The sequence below is a fragment of the Branchiostoma lanceolatum genome, chromosome 9 (genome assembly GCF_035083965.1).
Source record: "Branchiostoma lanceolatum isolate klBraLanc5 chromosome 9, klBraLanc5.hap2, whole genome shotgun sequence".
Lineage (NCBI taxonomy): Eukaryota > Metazoa > Chordata > Leptocardii > Amphioxiformes > Branchiostomatidae > Branchiostoma > Branchiostoma lanceolatum.
In genome coordinates this window covers 15,639,128-15,659,837 of record NC_089730.1, presented here as the reverse complement: position 1 = coordinate 15,659,837, position 20,710 = coordinate 15,639,128, and the positions used below count along the sequence as shown (strand labels likewise).

Below are 20,710 nucleotides of genomic sequence, written 5' to 3'. Positions count from 1 at the left end.
ATTCACCACGGTAAGGGTTGATACAAGAAGGTATCTATATGCACCTAAGTTGACCCCTAGACACGGATTACTTCCTTGTCGCTCCACAAATTGTTGTGAGCAACGTCGATAGACTGGTGTGTCTGGGGAAATATACACGTCCCAGTCTCTTACATCCGTCAAGTAAAGAGTTAGGCTACTGTTGGCGGAGCTCCGAGGTCTGGAGAAAATAGGAAGACCCATATACGTACGTATAGCTATGGACTCTTTTAGTATGAAATTACCACAATTCCGTGTGAGTGCATGGGCCCACTTCAAAGCCATCTGTTCTTGTTTCAGCGGCGCTTCGTCATGGTAGTCCCTTTGACAGATGCCATTGTCGTACGGTTCAGAACACCGTCATTCGGAGTGCAAAATGATAGACATCCACATAGATAACTTGCCCAGCTAATGGAAATTTGACCTACATAGCTTTTAAATTAGATGTTTTACTTAGCAATTGCCAGTCCCTGACATGCATGGCACATGTGCATGCATCAGTAGAGAAATAAATAAAGAAGCACGTATAATTCAAAAATGTGTTTACATTAGCTTAACAGTCCATACGTCCCGTCCAAATAAGCCGGCTGTGAAGAAGAAAGACTTACAGACACCTGTTTTTGTTTCCGGACTACTGGATCATGGAACGCTGTCATTAATATGATTTACTCTATATTGCACTTCAATTTACGAAATATACCTTACAACCTTTCGAGATATTCATAGAATAAAGCTACACTGATTGATCGTATGTCCAGGAGATACCCTTTCCTATATATCCAAGCGTCTACAGGGACATGCTGTCTGCAGCATCCCAAAGATCAGCGCAACGCTGTTGACTAGAACCGAAATTCGATTCCACGAAAGAAAAACTGTACTTGCACTTACCGATGTCAGATTGCTGGCAGTCCTAGCTGCCTGGTGTATGATCCAGACGACTACCACACATTAATATTTTGTAACCAGACACAAAGACCCACTCTATCAGCTCGAGCACCTTGCCCCACGCCACCAGGCTCCGCCGGAGCCATCGAAGATCTGATGTTCTACGTGACAATTTAGTGTGATGATGCTTGCTATGATATGAAGACACGGCGATGCCGCAAAACGTCGAATGACGTGAATTCCACTTATCTGCCGTAATGCAATAGGTAATGACTATACCAGATGAAAATGTCATGTAATAAGAATGTATAACAATGAATACATGGCTAAGAAAATATAAAAAAGGCAATGATGATGAAACAAATAGATAAATATAGACCCCTCAAAGAGAAATAATAGGAGCCAGTTATGGTAAACAGTGAAGCTCTATCATAGATCAGTTGATATTAAACGGCTACAATTTAAATCACGCATTCATTATTTATAAAAATGATAAGTCATGCAATATTAGTTTGTTTTTCTTTGGCTGCCTTCAAAGGTCGAATCAAACCTCATGCTTGGTTAGTGTTCCGCAGTTTTAATCACTGTTCCTGACTCAAGTGCGGCAACGCTATCCTTTTTTATTACCACAGCTAGCTATAAATCTAGAATGTAGCGCTTTGTGTAAAGAAATGCATCGTTCTTCTTAAGACCCCCCCCCCCTTTGATGATTATCACTTTAGAGCTAAGCTCGCAAAATGGCCTTGGACAGGATTTACGTCCTGGAATTGCACCAGGCATTATCAATGGTTTTTAGATATGTAGTTAGTGGCACTGAACCATCAATTTTACATCTGGGATTTTCGTTTACATAGCAGGTATTTTGAACTGACATGTATATACATTCAATTTACTGTTGAATTTTCACCCCCGCGCCATGTGATGCTTCATACATTATTAATTTCAGATAACATAGGAAACATGAGTGTGTAGGTACACGGGAAAATGCATTCTTTGCTTGTAAAATTGTTTGTGTATAAAGACGAAAGGCACCATTACGTCTGTCAAGCGCATATTTCTCTCTCTTAAGGGTGTGTCAGTCGTTACGCAACATTCCCCAACTGAAAGTACACCATGTATAATTCGATTGAACCCTGCCAACGAATCAATTACAGACACGTTTCCAAAATGCGTATCTATATCTTCCATGATCAAGTAAACATAGTCGATGTGATGCATAACTTTCAAATCTGAACTTGATATGTAGCGCAGCAGAATAGTGATACGCACCTATAATTCCGTGTGCCCCTGAAGCAAAAAACATGAGGTTTCCATCACTTTCATCAATGGCGAAGTGAGATGGGCGTCGTTGAAGGTCCCAATGACATGAAATAGACCGTCTAATTTCCTGGCAGTAATAAAATGCCGAGAAGAACGGCCATGTCAGTGACAAGGGAATGGTCTAACTTGATAGGTCCCTTAACCTCTGTGGACATTATCGGTTGGTTTCGCAGCTATCGATAAAGAAAAAATCTTCAGGATCATGATAGAGATCGGGTCAGTCCAAAGAGACAGACTATTAAGTCCATGTTTCCAGACGTATGTGGTGAATGAATGCCACCAAACAAGCATGTGAAAGAAAGTCCGAGATCAAAAGAAAGTAGTCCCCATTATAGACATACATCCAAACACTGACCAAAAAACTACTGCATCTAGTTGTCAGTAAAATCAACAATTGATCTAGAACCAGTTGAGCTCACCAAAGTGATACCCATCCACCGGGCGTGATAGAGAAGACAGCAAATTTCGACAAGCACAATGGACATAGATCGACTGCTTTAAGTCCCGTCTTGAAGACTGCAACCATTTCTAGCAGCTAGCATGTCTGGTGAGGGACGCAACCGGGATTCGAACTCACGGTTTCTTGATCCAGAGACAGGCACGCTACTCTAGCTAATAGTAATCACTTTCAGAGGTAAACTTCGGGGATTATTGTGATATTGCCAAATTCATGTAAATTAGCAGCGGCTGCAACAATCATCAGCGAGCTGTATTAATGATATAATGTGTAGAGAGACGCGATTCAGTGGCTGTTACCAGAAGCAGCACCTATCAGTTAATAGCCAATTTGCGATAAAAGTGTACTGGTGTAGTTAATCAAAATCACATTTGGTATATAACTTTAAGAATAAACACAGTAAAGATTACATGATCAAATCACTGGGATATGTAAATTACATTTATCTGTCAGATCAACCAGCTCATTTCTAGCTCATTTTGGTAGGGGGCGCAATGTAGCTGGTGGCTGGAAAAGGATATGACAGAAAAAATATGATTTGTTTAGCTTACTGGATGGCTGGACTGTGCTGATATCAACCACAACATTTATTCATTCAGATTTACCACATTTTTTGAAGGATTGACATACCAGATGACTATCACCTTTAAATATGTCAACCCGGGCCAGACTGTAAAGTTTGATCCACTCACACCGGGAAGATACGTTTGGCGGGTTCAACCTACATTGTAGAAGACGAATGAATAAAACAAAATAAGACGAAACCACGTCTGGTAGAAGGAAGATTGAATGCAGCAGCATCCCTTATTGTTTTTTGCATAGAATACCTGACTATGAATACAACCTTAGTGCAAAAAGTTCGGAAACGATTTCAGTTAATATTTCCGTAAATACGGCATCAATTCCAAAGCACTATATATCCCTTTACACTGATGTTCCATTTGTTATTATTAGGTGGCGGGAAAAAAGTGACAAAATTTCCCTTGATCATAAATTACGTATTTTGTTATTCAATGATTAGCATTACGTGTTATATCGTGAGAAAGCTTATATTTTTTCCTTGATAACTATACCTCATTTGTTATGATCGTGCTTTTGTGTTGTGTCCAATGAGCACCACGACTGATTTTGTGGGTCAGTTGTCCAAAAAAGTGCTAGAATTGCCATGCTAACATCAGACGATGTACTGTGTGGGCTAGTTGATTTCGGCATTTTTTTAAAAGACGTATTCGTATATAGTCAGCTCCGCCGTTCACCCTTTGGAAATAGGATCATGAAAAATTTGGTATCATTATAAGTATTTCATTTATACGTAATTCTTCAAAATCTATAAGGTAACAACAGTGCGGCACTTATAAAACAAGTTACAGCCATTTCAAAGCTTTAATAACAACCACGGGTAATTTACTTAAGTTGTGAATTAAGTGCTGCATATTACACTTACAAAAGGCTGCATTATTTGAGTTGATGCTTTAAAAACCGCACGCACGGTATGAAAGAAGAGTACAGGGCCCAATAGTCAGTGAAGTATCGATCAAAAGGAGCGAAGACTTAATGACTGCAAAGTTCCCAATGGGAAAGTATGTAGTTACTGAATTAAATTAAGAATAGCCATCTATAATTCGCTATCTCGACAGTCTTTGTACATACATAACTGCCGCGGGGGTGTTATCTCTCGTCAAATGAAGTGGGTGGAAGTGAAAAATTGACCTGGAGGTAGGGAAATATGTCGTCCAATTTTAGCTGGGGGAGCGCAATGGCAAGGGTCGTTTCGCCCACCGGAGCCGTGAGCATAGCTCAGCTCCGCTATCAATTTTCACCGGGTGGCACTTCGCTCTTTTGTATTGAAGATCAGCACCTCCATGCATGGAATTGCAAGATTAGACAGGGAATGAAAGTTTGATGAACCTTTCCGCCTTCTAAGCTGACCTGTATTATGAGAGCAGTACGGCTTTTTTGACAAGAGACAAGGTCACATAGGGTCTGGTCAATGTGTTAAGTGAACAGATTAATAGACATCCGTGGCTGTCACGGCAACTCAACCGAGTTTTCCACCTCTATTGTTCATTTTGAGATAAAGACGGCATGTGATGGAGCACCCAGGGAGAAAAATGAGAAAAGTTTAACTTTATTTCATTAAACCAAAGATGTCTGCAAAACTTATGTCACTCATGTTGCTCCAGGATGTTGACATTTGTATGCACTGTTCGTTAATCAAAATAACCAACACCGTGACATATGAATACTGGAGCCTTGCTTTTGCACAGAATGTGTACTTGAAGGTGAAGGTCTTTATGTACTTCAAAATATGGAATGTACTTGCAAAAATGTTGCCATAGCATGTTATCGAAGACAACATATGGACAAAGTTGCTGAAAATTGCTGTATCTATTTTGATGATAACCGTGTGAAGCCTAGCTAGATAATACTTCAAATGGCACGCGATTCAAGAAAATGCATCGTTCCCGATTATCGAGTGAGTCCTTTGTTCTTTGTGACTAGGCAAATTCACTTCTATTCTGTTACTACCTGAAATCAAATTTTAGGTTTTATGAGGATAGCTTTCTTGCTTCAATCACAATCAATCATATAAGAATGCTGTAGCTACTCACCTGGGGTGATCAAATGTCCTCTTCCCGTCTGTAGTTAGCACCACACACGTAAATGTCCCTGTCCTGCAGGTATCTTATTGCCTTCTTCACCTTTTTATGAATACAGGCAGTCAGAAATATGATAACGGTCTGCCTCCCAATCGATACCGTTGTCTTCTGGGATGGTATCTAGCAAATTCTGCAGGACACCTGAATAGATCTGGCATCTATGGCAGTGGTGACACCCATGATTTTGCGGAATGCCTTTTCCTCGATGAATTGTCATTGACGTGAAGGAACAAAAGGTCCTCCAGATGTTATCTACTGCTTCCACCAATCGTCACAGAGCAATCCTCCCATCGCTTCTATCAGATGATCTTTAGCCGTTTTGAGACTCTGTGAAATATAACACGACAGCATGAGGGCCTAGGAGAGATTCATAAATCGTTAACTGGAATTGAGAAAATTACTTCAGTCCGTTAACGAAGTAAGGTCTGCTCTTGACAGCAACCTACAATAATGAACATGTAAACACAGCTAGCAATGTAAGGTATGCTCTTGATAGCAACCAGCAGCAATGAAAATAATAACACAACTCAACTTATTCAGACAATGCTCAAGGACTAAACACTTCCTTTTCTAAAGGAAGACCGATATAGATGATTTCACATATTGCATCAAGTGAACCGTGTGTTGAGTAATTCATAAGGCTGGAACATTAGACTTATTATTTGAGGAGTAAAGCCTTCTAAGTTGCCCAAAACTATTTGTTTTTGTTGTGTGATTTTTTATTTATTTCTCTAGAACAACCTAGTTGCAGCCCATATCGAAATTTAAATAATGATTAAAAATGATTTGTATTCCAGATATGAATATTACTATCCGCACCGACAGTTCATATTGCCTGATTGGTCGATCGCAGACTTTTGATGAAAAAACTCGCAGCCAGAAGAATATAGATCTGGCCGTATCATCCACTAAGGGAATAATAACTATCCATGTACCTTTGGTCGAAAGTTCGTTTCCCAGGTGTCTTTTCCCCATTCTTGAAAAACGAACTTGACATCACTAGTGCATAACGTCCAATATTGTCCATTATTGAAACGTGGTGATCCATCAAAAGTCTAGTTTCCTCAATGGACCTTGGCAAAGGCCAATAAACATTTAGAATACGGATGAAGACAAATGACAACGATGGTGAATGGTAAATGTATATTTAGGTTCGTAGTTAAATACGTGTTCCACGAAGATTTTGTAGGCAAGTTGTGACTGAAATACTGTGTTGCACATTAGGCCTAATCGTTCGAACAACCATCGACTGCAAAAGTAATGGTCCTCTTACTTGGAATAGTTTTCGGTAGAATTTTATACGGCGTGAAATATACTGTCCTTAGTAAATGTCAAATACGTCGTATGTGCCAAAAACTGTCCTGACCCAAGTGTGGGAATTTCAGCACTTTTATATCAGACCCAGTTCCATCATTAGCCATGGTGCTCGTCGTACAAACATATGGGTATTACAAATGGACTTTTGTGAATGGTAATACACAGACTTTTGTATGATATAATGTACAGTGCTAAGGCCCCCTTTCCACTAGACGGCGATCTTACAGCGACCAAAATTACACAATTGAAATAAAAGATTTTGAAGTATGATTCGAGGCACAACAAATTAGTTACACAAAACGTAACACGCCCCCCCCCCTCTCTCTCTCTCTCTCTCTCCCTCTTTCTCTGTGAGTGTGCGGTTGACAGAACATCAAGAAAGATCTTGATATATAACATTTGTTACATTAGAAACGTTGATACAACTTTATTGCCTACTTTATTGCTCAAAGTATAGTATAAAGTTAACAGCCCAGTTATATCTTGAATGCTGCAGGGTTTTATCATTGTTTCCATCTCAAATATGTGTCCCAGTGGGAATCTAAAAGGTAGTCACTGGTTAATGTGTAACCTTAACTGTAGTTATGGCGCTTTCTGGTTGCAATGATACCCCTCTTTTTATGAAATACATGATAAAACTATTGCTTATCTGGTATTATCGACCATGATGCTTTCATCAGAATATTGCCATCACTGACCTTTTTAGAATTAATATTGGACTTACATATTATCTCTTATGACATCTTTTTCGGGCCAGCTGCAACATAAAAAATAAGTAAATTTTAGCTTTCATTTCAGCGGACACACGATCTCTTTCATCAATTATCTTTATCATAAAAAATCTTTTTGCTAACTTTGATTGCAGGAATATCTCCATATCTCCGATGGTAAAAGCATCTTGCTGAAATCTCCAAACTACAAAGCAGTTTATGGTTGCTGCAAATTGATGGATCATCCCTTCTTGCCCGTTTCATTTTCCAATAGGTATTAGTGGGGATATTTACTGATGGACTGTTACTGCTGCATCATATATCAGAACCATGCCAATCATTATGGATACTGCCTTATCTAACCTTAAGAACATCGTTGCAACTTTTGTGCAAAAGACTCGTTAGACCGAAGTCATTAGTAAGTTGCGTGGGATAATTTCTGCATCACCTGTTTTTAATCATCCCTATGTGAGCATCTCTCTTATAACAGCATGTCGTTTGCATTAACTACCACCTGCTTACGTGCTTAATATTGATACCAAAAGATGCAACACACAATATGCAACATCCAGTAAAATGCCAGTTTATGCTAACTTCAATACCAAATTTAAAGCTTCCTGCAACCATCAAGAGAGTTATTTGAAACTCTCTTCAACTCCCAACGATACAACATCCAAGACACTCTGTTCCACTAATTTCTTGACATTAAGAGCTTCCTGTCAATCAATACGAAATGAACGGAATGGACAACCAAAGAAGACTTCAAATGAAAGTGAATGCCATGGTAAATCGATTAAGTGAAATGTAGAGAACACGCCGTTGAGAGACTACACCAAGCACTATGTTGAAATGCACTTAACATGGCAATGGATAGCCCTCTGCTATACGTGTATTCTATAACTGCTCATTCGCTCATTTTCTGTTGATTGACTGTAAATCAATCATATACAAAAATATCAATCCTATGTTTAAAAGATAGTGAGTCTTTTGGTGTTGGGACACCTACCTATAGCTAACATTGTTTGGCCCAATCAACACTGTGCTTTTGGCCATAGCCCACGCGCCATAAGGATAGATTATATGCTGCAGTGTTTTTGTATTTCATGATTTACCAGACAGACCAGCTTGAGATAAAATTGATATTCCCCTACATTGTTAAGACAGAGCTTTCAGTTCAACAATTAAATCACATCATAACCAGAGCATGATTGGTAAGGCAGTTTTCGGAATTGACTAATCTGATCAGATTTCTAATCATGTCTGGACAGATTGTTGTAATGTTTTTCTAGCTATCGTTTTAATCAGCAATGTCATTGACTACATCTGGTTTGACCAAGTTGATTTCGTTTTGATCGACCCTTCTCGATATTAAACTGTATTTTCCTCTGAAATATGTGATCTGCTATTATCTGTGATAAATTTGGTCTCTAAATGTGGTCTTTCCAAAAATTGTATGTAATAAGCACCTCTCTTTTAGGATTAAGTTGATTGAAGTAAGACATTTGCAAAGTTTGCAGTTGAACATCTCCAGAATTCCTATGATGAATGGTGTCACATACAAAATGGTATGATTAATGTAAATGTGTGTCGAGAATACTCTTATTACGAATTCCCTTTGCATTCCTACGGTAAAGTGGTAATTTTTCATTCTACTCACTAAGATTTCAAACGCACTTGACCTGTTCAAGAGCAAAGTGTACGAAGTCTAATGCGAAACTTCAGACCAGTAGCTGAGATATTTGTCTATCGAAGTCTAGCCTGAATTTAGGTTTGTAAATGTAGGTTGTTTGCATTCCTACGGTAAAGTGGTAATTTTTCATTCTACTCACAAAGATTTCAAATGCACATGACCTGTTCAAGAGCAAACTGTACGAAGTCTAATGCGAAACTCCAGACCAGTAGCTGAGATATTTTTTCATCGAAGTCTAGTCTGAATTTAGGTTTGTAAATGTAGGTTGTTGTTCTTCCTCATAGGCGTATGTATCATGCAGATCACGTTCGTCTCTGAAATACGTCAATCTTCGAAGTGGAAAGCGTTAACGGTTCTCTCCCGTAATTGAAGTTCTAATTAAGAAAAGCCTCAAAAGGCGACGGCTAACTTTCAAATCAGGTAGATACACCTCCACACCCGATTTTCCCTTGTCGTCTAAAAGCTATATCATTTGACAATATGGGTTGAATGCCTCTAAGAATACTTCCTGTGTCCTTCTTTTGTACTCCGGAAGAGATTTATTTAACATGACGTATTGCGTCTGGCTGTGTGCAAAGATAACTTGATACCATGTTATTAATGACAAACCCAGAATGTCCAAAGGCGTTGATTTGGCACAATGTTGTGAATCTTTCTACATAAGCTTAACCAATGCAATAGCAAGCGCGGACCGAGATTCCTCTAAAGAAACGTTTATGATTTGTACAATTTTTAAGGCAAATAATTGGTAACCCGTTGCAGTGAAATTTATCCCAACAGCGCAAGCTGTCCTGGATACCAGATGAAGCATTGTTGATCGGAGTGGGAGTCCTGGGCAATTCAAATTCATTTGTAAACTGTCTGGAGACATACGCTGGTGGCACCGTAGGCGCCATTTATCTTATAATATTTCACCTTAGAGTGTCGTGAACAATATTGCACCCATTTTTAAATTGTCATTATTGACAGAATTACTTATCGGTTGTTTGCTATATCTCTGCTCCAAACTGTAGATAGGCGTAGCGTGGATCATTCCCCTACTAAGAACTTAGAAAACAAAGCTCAACGAAAGTTAATTAATATGATGAATGCTTGCTACTCCGTTGTGCAATATCAAATGAGATTAAAACTTACAAGTGTAAACATTAGTCTTGTGGTACAGCTGACAAGATAAGATAACTGATGATACTAAATAAAGTTTATCCCCATACATTATTCTTCATGAAAGAATTATACTTTGATTTCAAATAGAAAATCAAAATTGCAGTAGTTTTAATGACCTTACAGGCATTGCTTTTGCTGGGGAAAAAAAACACGCCTAAATGTGTCTTTACTTTTGGTGATGCATATGTTCACTGTTGATGATCACGAATCACATTATACAATTAGAAAACAAATGCTAAAATATCAAGCCTCATGGCTATCCTCGGTGAGTACAAATCTGACAAGTTAATTAACCCTATCCAGACTGGGCTTTTTTGGTATATCTGGGACTGGGGGGGGGGGGGGGGGGGCTGATTCGGCCCCCCCCCTCATAATTTCCGAACGGTATGATGTATCATCACCATATTTGCAGGGAGTGATATTTACGTCACGTTTTATAATTCCTGTAATTTTAGTGACGTTATGACGTAATATGACGTAATTATGAAGTCATCAATGTGATTTTATTGGCTAAATAGGGAATTTCCGTAATATCTAAAGGTATTAAACAAAACGGTTTGTATTATTCATTTTAAGGTATGCAAAGGCGTACAACGTCAATGGTGAGTACGTTGACGTCAAAATGACGTCATAGAATGACGTCATGTGTTGTTAGCCCTTGGGATCCGCCATCTTGGATCGGCCATTTTGAAATTTTTAAAAATCCTTTTTTTCCACTTATGACCCCAAAGGACATTGAAAATAGACTAGAAACGTTAATCTAAATGTTTCTGATAAAGAAAATGTCAGGTATTGACGATTTTAAAGGCGAAAAAGCCTGCTGATGCCTGAAATAGTGATATTGTCCGCCATCTTGGATTTTGACTGATTACGTCATCAAATTAGCATAAATTATGAATATTAAATCAGGAAAGTTACATCTGATTACATGTAATGTTATACATGTTGGAATACTAGTGTAGTTGTGCAAGAAAACCTGAGAAATATCATTGTTTAAAAAAAATTAATGATTTTTGCATTAAATGCCTGTCAGAAACCCGTTGCCATGGCAACATGAAAAATGATAAACTTAAACTATTATCATACAGTTGTTGCCAACAAAATTTGAGGAAAAGTCACCAAGTTTGGTAGTCCTAGCATATATCGTTTGGCAGTAATACGATGTCAAAGTTGGCGCGGGCACTTTTAGCCCCCCCCCCCAGTCTGGATAGGGTTAAGTACCCATGATACATACCAGTCAGAGACCAATTGCTCTTAAAAATCCCTTCTGATGAACACGTGAAGCTTTAAACAACAAATGACATTTCACGTACAATAACAAGCAGAAATCTGATTAGGACGATACTTACATCAAACGTTAGATACAAGATATTTTCTACTTGACTAATCATGTCCCCTTTATCGTCTGCAGAGGGGTGGGGCCGTGGGAGTCATTAAAACAGATGGAAATGGCAGTCTTAAAGGTCAACATCACTTCATCAGCTGAGTGGTGTGGGGGATTATGAAATTAAGACTTAACGCAGCAGCAGAGTAACAAACATGCATTGTGTAGATGTCCACAAGGAGCACAATATAAAGCCACGCTCCCACAATTCATTACAAGCGGATTTCTATTAACCAACCAACCAATCAACCAAGCATACAAACAATATGAGTACCACAGTAGAAAGGGCATAATACCAGTGGGTTAAAAACCTGTAGTCACTGACAAAAGATAGTAAATGGTACCTAAAACGTCCAAAATCTATTTAGTCGCTTGTCATGAGTATTTGTTACCTTGCGTGTCTTATTTCTTGGATGTCTAACGTTCAAGGACGTGCTAGTGGGATAGCGAATGCTGCGCTTTCGTTCACAGATAGGAAAGCGGCAGTATGCGTTTTGGTGTGACGCCATGTGATATAATCCTAAGCAAATAGCATTCTACTTTAACTACCACTGTAGCATGTTCACCACTATAAGAATAGCTATTACGCCCACGCAAAATCGTTTTCGAACTATCACACCTCAGAACGCCGGACATCAATGGCCTCCCTGGAAAAGCTCGAATCATGTTATTACTGTAAAATACGCAAAGGTAAAGGTATTGGCAGCGTTTAGAATATGTCACAAATGCGGATAATGGCCGTGTGACCGGATGCTGCCATCTGTGATAGCTCACCTAAACCCAGTTACATCGCTTACAGTAAAGGGTCATGGGAAGCATCTTTTTGGTACTCTACAAGCTAGGACACCAGTCGACCTTGCAAATGACAAAAAGTTGTAAGAACTATTAGGCGCAACTGTAGGGCTATAGACTTTCAATACGTACCAAAAGTCACCAGATTTCTGATGGCATGCAAATATCACCGTGTTTGTAATAACGAAGAGGGTAATATTGCTGCGGGGAACGGATTAGCATAAATTTGATTCCTCGAATGAGAAATTGACGTTTTGAAAGAGCCATCAAAGTCAGATCTGTCGCCGAGAGGCCCATCTTCAAGAATGTTTGTCGAAATTTAAACTCGGGTGGAGCGATTGGAATACTGAGTATGCGAAAACGTACACTAAGGATCCATGCCGACATCTTATCATTTTAAATCAGTCACAAAAATGAAAAAGCCACAAGAGACGAAGATATATACCAACAACAGACACTTGACAGTTTTATCTCTTTAGACTTACCTACAGAAACAGTGAAGAGTGAATAGTTCATAATTCCTTTAAGAATCTCGGTGACGGAAATGCTTTCTTAATTGTTATTATGAGCACGGAAGCGCAGCTCAATTCCTTTATTAGTGTTGGTGTATTATCACAGTAGTGGCCCGACCTTCAGCATACGCCCACTTAATTACCAGTCGAGGCACAACACGGAAGTTAGGTACATCACTGGGCTTCTAAACACAGACCTGAATTGCATCACCAACTCGACTTTGTAACGAAAGGAATAATTCTAGTCATGCTTTAGATAATGGTCGTAATTTTGTAGCATGTTCTTCGGGCGTGGTATTCACGCACCCTTAGGAGTATTAGGCCGCCCATGCATATGATAGAACTGGTTCTCTTTTGAATGGCAAGAGAGCTCACACTTGTTTTTTAGGTATCACCATCGATGAAAAATTAACTTGGAAAAAACATGTTGACCTTATTTGCCAGAAAATTTATAAAAACATAGGTATTATCAGAAAAATTGTAAATCTGCTATCTCCAAAAACATTCCTTATATTATACTACAGTCTTATATATCCCTACCTAGCATATTGTAATATAGTATGGGCTAGTACATACGCCACAACATTAAAACCACTTCTTCTCTTACAAAAACGTTTTGTTCGTTTAGTTTCAAATGTCTCCTACACATTCCCCTCCTCATCGCTTTTTCATAATCTAAAAGTTATGACTATATATGATATCAACAAGCTTCAAACTTCTATTTTTGTCCATAAAATAATCAATGATAGTTCCTGTGTACCAAATCAATTCAAACGTCTTTTTCACTACAACTCAGAATTTCATCATTATAATACAAGGCAACGAAACAACTTGAATCAGATACAAGCAAAAACACAGCAGCGAATGTTCTCCATGATGTACAGATGCCCGCAAACTTGGAATAGCTTACATGAAAACTTACAGAACTGCAAATCACTACTGAGATTCAAAAACATGGAAAACAGTTTCCTTTATTCCATTATAACAAGACCATACTTCTTGTATCGTTTAATACAAATACTAATGCCTCTATATACTTCCTTTCACACCGTAAGTCATTGAAAGCTTTACAAGAATATCGATTTTTCTAAACCCAGAATACCTCTGTTAATAGTTACAAAGTGTTCTATCTTGGTCGGTCTTAGCTCCAAATGGGGGGATTTAGCGCCAGCTGGCAGTGCTCCAAAGGTGTAAAAAAATAAATAAATCTTCCAACTGCCGTTACGCACATGGGAAATGTATACTAAGCCACGGATATAGCATTGTCTCCCCCTCAGTATGCACAGCTACCAACATCCCATTTCTTTTCATTGACTCATTTCTATCTTTGGCCATGTTGTATGTGATGCTGTGTAGAAAACTGATTCAATCTTACGTGACACATGCCGGCCATTTGGTTTGACTTTACACCTTGTTATATTATAAGTTTCTAAAACGTCTGGTCTACCTACACTCCCCCATATGGTCGACTTTACTGTCCGATGCCTTTATTTCACCATTTTGGGTGCTCTTGTGTCCTAAGGCCAGTTCCAGCTATCCCTGTCAAAGCGCTGATTATAATATTATAATGACATTTAAATGAGGAAGGTGCTATCGCAATGGTGTGAACGTGTGCTGGGGTGAGGCGATAATTGCTCAGACTTCACCTCCCACTCCCCCGCCTGCTATTAGCATTAGATTAAGCGCTAATTGGATACCCTGCTATGCATATGCTGTTCTCTGAGCTTTTCCCGCCTCAGACGTTCAAAATCCGATATGGTTGACTTTTCGGAAGCTACAATTCAAGTTCAGCATGTTTCGATCACAGGCAGCGTCATGAAAGACGAAGAGGGCACAGTAGAAGAAGAGCAACACTTTTCTGTAGTTACCTGAAACCTGATAAACTTTTTATTACCTTTGATCAAGTATGAAACACCAAATTGCTAAGTTTCGGCAAGGACATTATGGTTTCAGCTCTGGTTTTGTCCACAAGTCTTGTAGATAATGGCCTCTTGCTAATTACCAGACAATACGTGCGAACAGTCAGGCCATAACGTTAACTCAAGAGACCCAAGGACATTATACCTTAGTTCTATCCTTTCAAATATTAGATATCTACTATTCAGGCAAACAACTTTGTTCTTGGTTTTATGGCTTCTGTCTGATGCCAAATTATTTCATGTCATAAAGTTTATAAGTAGAAAATGTGTGGAGAACAAGAGTATTCTTCCACATACATCTATAAAGCTCTAGCAGTGTAACAATAGGTGTCTGATGAATTTGTCAGACAACACACGTTAGACAATACACATGCATCGTGTGCCATCTGTCCACCAGTTCAGGTAACCTTGTTCTGTCCAGCCACAAAAGTGCAGATGTTGGCACGTGACCCAAACCACTCAACAAAAATTTTGTTAATCGAAGTTTTCCGCTGTAAAGGGGTATTTGATAGCTAGCGTGATGGTAAATTTTACTAGCATGTTTTCCAGAGAATTACGTGATGTCTAGGTACGAACTATACACATTCTGTTAAATTAGGAAATTTACAGGCTTATTTGTGACGTCTCTGTCTCCATTTTATTCACTACCCGCAACATATGATTTGAAATCTATTGGGGTTCCTTTGTTAAAAAGGAGTCAACTAATGATGGCAACGATTGACCTTGAACATTTGTTGAACATTCGTATTGTGGCAATATCAAAACTACAACCCTAAATTCAAATCAGACTTTTGTCGACTTAATACAGGAACGTCAGCTCAAATCGCAAAGTGTCTTCTTGGACTACTGTGTTAACTCTTGTCCCCACAGAGCGCAACAACACGACCAATGTATAAAGCCGGTGCTAAAACCAAACTAACGGGCAAGTCATGTTTTGTTTTGTCCCTTCCAGACAACTCTTATTCGCCGTTTGCTTGATTTGAAGGACACTAAAGCAAGGCAAAGCTGTCCGGAAGTTCTCTCTTACCAAATGTCATATGGATATAAGTGCTTGTATGTTTTTGTTTTAGAAAATTACACAAATTCATTTTTAAATTTGTTAAAATCCATGGCATCTCAAAATTGCACAAAATAACAAAAGATGATGCTACTGATTGTACCTGTAGGTGTACATTTATTGCCAGACACTCAATACACATCCATCCTTCGTCTCGCGTGGTAGAGTCATGTTGGGTATTATTCGCTCTCTTTCATATGAAACGGGACTTGTGGAGATACCTCTGTCTGTCAAGGAGCACTGCCTCAAAACTGTTATAGGGTGTGGACTCGAACAGTAAAATTAAATGAAAACAAAATGTTTCCAAATAATGTCCTTTACCGTAACATGGTGCTTGATTGTCAATTTACCATGTAATTAATCATGCCATTATACCATGAGACAGGCTATTCTTGTAACAGTGTAAATCACTTGAACTTGTCTGGGAAATCCTTTCTTCACTTTACCCAAGAATCTGTTGCCAACACTGGCATTTTTCAACAACAAAAAACTAAGTATTTTTCACAATGACCTGGCCCATTCTGCTCGCCCATCAGGACGTTTCTGTCTGCACTCTTTGCATAATCAAAGATAATTGCACATAATGACTTCGGGAGAGGGTGCTAAATACAAGTAATCTTTTGACAGATATTCAGCTGTCAAGATGATTGACTTTGATGGATAGGTAAAACACAGAAAACTTTAAGAATATATGTATCTAAACTTCAAAGCTTTGGGCCCCACCTTTAGCCAAGAGCTACAAAGCTGATATTGGGCACAAACAATGCGTAAGGAGTTGGTTTATATGAATAATTGCTTGGAAAACGCATTTGCTTGTTTTATATTTAGATATTCGTTAATTAAGTTATAGCAACCCACCAAAATATGACCGAAATGAGCGAATTTTTACATTTTCATATTATTTTGACAATATTCTTATTTTCTGGAAACTTATTCTAACACTATATGACTGTCGCTTTGTCCTCTAAAAAATTCAACATTCCCAGCCATCGGCAAAGGTGGTGCGCGAGCCAATCTTTGTAAAATCTAGCATTATATTTCTCAATAGATTATAGAAATATTGTTTAGATTTGCCACACATGTTATACATTTCTAAAATGAATGTTTTTTTGTCCAAGTGCCCTCCAAATTTCAAGCAATTCTGGCGCGTCAGTCTCAAGATATCTGAGATTTTCTCGACAACAGCGTATTACCCATATAACCCAGTTACTTGGTTGGGACTGGCCTTAAAGGACTTGAGTGATTATCACCAACATTATGATTTCAACTCGTATGTTCGGGATATGAACAAATTAAGAGCTAATAGAACCCTGTCTTAAATGTAAAAGTTCGCTAGCAACACGTGGATTCCACACTTCACCTGAAACTGTCTCTACAATCAATGCAATGGGGAACACTACTCAACTGAAAGTAAGATTTACCAATGATGATAGATACCGGGTAAGTCTGGTAATGTTTCATCAGGCAATAAACAATGCAAGTATAGTTATACTGTATATATACTGTATATATTCAGCGCTTTTGATAAACCCTACTTTCTGTAGATTATGAGCTCTACATATATAACTCCAAGTGTTATTTTAGCTATTACGTGATATTGTCTCACGTGAGTCTGACAGGTACATTTAAGAATTATTGCCTAAACAATAGCAATGATGTCAGTTAAGTCTAAAGGTAGCCGAAAACATCAAATGCCAAAACAGGCATTACGAGACTTATTTACCTGGCATTTATCTTCATTGGTAAATATCACTTTCTGTACAGTATAGTGGAACGCGTAAGGCGAAACCATCTTATTAACTGCCCCTGATCGTAAACAGACGGTCTCGTTTCCTGATTTATCTTTTTTTGACCAAAAACATTAATCAATGTAGATCCTAACATGGCGGAACCAATAAGCCATTCCGTCTCATTTGGCAAACTCTTGTCCTACACATTGAAAGGTCCTCGACTTTTTCTAGGTAAAAAAACAAAACATTGGTTTCGCAATCTTACGGTGTACTAATTTCATTCCAGAAGATATCATAGATACCGTCACATTTAGAAAGAAGGGCCTTGCAGCAATGTGTCACTTTACCTTTCACCTAACAATTAGTTCATCAAAACTTGTATTATATTAGCAATGAAACTATTCAACCTGGCAATGTTGCATCTTTATCATATTATGATACACAGCTTCTGATGTTTTTTGTTAATTGATGACAAGATTCATCATTCTTATTTTGCATTTACTCATAACTGGCTATCTGATTGATAGAAAATAAACAAGGTGTAAGGCAGGTATCAATTCATATGGATATATAATATCATACTTTATGTAGGTGATTGCATTTTGATTGACACTGGCGCCTATTGCTCGACGACAAATATCCGATTTGATCTACCATCAAGTCAATATCGCTCTTAAATTGGATGACAGTCCTAGCTTTGTCGCTCTGAATTATGTTGGGTTTTATCCACCATTTTAAAGCAATATTTTTTACTTGATGAGAAAATACCGTTTTCGAATGATACTGATAATTGTACAAAATATGACTCGAACGGAAAAAAACACCTGTAATTTAAATCCTGAACGCTGACTGCGTGTGTTTGATGACAGTAATAACGTAATGACTCGTGGAGGTCTTACTTTGATATATATGAAAACATAATACACATTACAGCCTTGGGACCAAGGGTCATGTTAGACTTATTGTGAAACAGATGAACTATGATGACGCTGATTCTTACAGGCGAAGATGAATCTTGTTACCTATTTTAGTACGTGTGGTACGCCAATTTTGAATTGATATTGTGCCTAGACTACTGCTGAGGATATTAAATATGGTATTTTGAGCGATATTAGCTGTCAAATATCATAAAATCATCATCAAATGCGTATTTGGGATAGCAACTACAAAGATGATTTGGACATTTGCAGGTAATGTCAAATATAAAACAAAATTGGCTTTTCGGGTATGGATTTACAAAGATAATTCCACCAGGGAACATAAATACGCGACCCTGAAAAACACGCCCAAACAGATCTCCAACCCAACTTCCACAGTAAAATGTATTCCTATCTAAACTTTGCATTCATGGGATGTGCTTCACAGTACAAGAGATATCTCAAGCCAACTGTTTTTCAAAGTGGCGGATTGATTAGTGTTAATGGCGGTTACATCAGCAGAAAAGGCTGTAATTCAGGTTGCTTATGACACTTACAGTTGGAGTTACGCATGCCATAGACCCCATGGCCAGTAGTGCTTGTATGATCTGGACGAACAAGAAATACCGAAACACTAGTGACTTTCGTATCGTAGATCTTTGATGGCATTTAAGATGCAATAATGTGATGTTACGTCAACTGTGAATGAGATATGTCTTTATATGGCTTTAAAGGTTGCGTCAAATGCAATTCTACATCACATCGTTGCTACCACTATGCGACGTTAATGAAGGAGGTGTCTATCACACAGTATGGATTTCATTTTGTTAACCAAGGCTTGTCTTTGAACATTCAATTATTGCGGTAATATGATCCGCAAAGCTAAAACAGACATAGATGATAGCAACTTACAGTTAGAATCCTCCCCTTGAATAAATGAAAGCCACAACCATGCTTTGTAGCAGGCTTATTTATTCATAGACGTTTTTTTATTGTATTCTCTCCTCGCACAAGCGATTTCGAACATTCACACCGTAGTCTTACATAGATCAACTAGTATACATTTTAAGATCAGGCAGGTCAAAATGCAAAGTAACTAGTCGAATGACCGAGTAACTGGAAAATATGTTTGCCAAACCACCCGTTCCTGATCATTTTACTTGCTATGAACCACAGAATTAGAATACGTCATATTATGTTTCTTTTCTTAGGCCCCTTATATTGCTGCGGCCTCCCTTGTGACTTTAATTGGCTTTGTGTGATCCTTGATTGGAATGTCATGCAAAATGTAAAAGGAGGACTGAAAATACACCAATATTCACTTAGCGTAAAAATATATTCTTTTAATTATCTATGACATCCGTTGAGCGATCTGTCAAATTTTGGGTCGAAGCTCGAAGAGAAGTCGCCTAACGGAATGGAGGTGTAACATGGACCATGTGCACTGTTGGTTCTATGAATCTGCCTTATGACGTGTACGAGTAGTATGGGAATTGTAATGACTGGTTTTGCTATAGAGTCTTTTTGCAAGTAAACCTATTCGTAGCGACACGGCTTCTTAGCGCTCATGAGAGACTTGATGCACAGTCCCAGCGTGCACGTGATATATACAATAGATAAAATGATATTCAGGCAATTCGTGCTTCTGCTGCCGCCGAAAAATTGACAAGCTCTAAGGTCATGGAGCCCTTTCAAGCTTTATGCAGTCGCAAGTCTCTTGGACTCTGACTCTGTTATAAAACAATATCAAAATAAAACCAGAATTTGAAATCAACAAAATGTTATATTTCCTGCAATTAAAGATACACAGATGACCGCATGCTCTTGGTTTTTATGGATGGATTTATAATTTAAGCCAGAAAAGTTTCTAAATTGTTACCCAGCAAAATTGTCCGTTTGTCAGACTTACTATCAACTACGTCCCCTACCATTTAACCGAAAATACTCTATAAGCTGCTATGGAACTTAAGATGCCCGATAAAGTGGTTTGATAACACACCTCTGATCATTATTTTGCTGGCAAAATTCTTTCATCTTTGTATGTACCATTCTACCAGAGACCACATGAAAGACACGTTGTGTGTATTTTTTCATGTATTTTGACTGGTTTCAGGCAGTTGGTGTAGCGCCACTGTTCATCTAACTGATCTGGAAAGCCAAAACACACCTCGGGTGGTC

At 38.4% G+C, this 20,710-nt stretch overlaps 1 protein-coding gene across 4 annotated transcripts in view; it reads right to left on the bottom strand.

Annotated features, from left to right (window-relative positions):
* The window catches only part of LOC136442494 (leucine-rich repeat-containing protein 4-like), a 145,115-nt gene that overhangs the window by 56,606 nt on the left and 67,799 nt on the right, over positions 1-20,710 (bottom strand). For 2 of the 4 annotated variants that reach the window (XM_066439381.1, XM_066439382.1), the window contains exon 4: positions 5,293-5,667. The gene's annotated coding sequence lies outside the window, so the exon portion shown is untranslated. Of the gene's footprint in view, positions 1-906; positions 1,188-5,292; positions 5,668-20,710 lie in introns of those variants that run through there. The other 2 variants (XM_066439383.1, XM_066439384.1) reach the window with 1 other exon arrangement.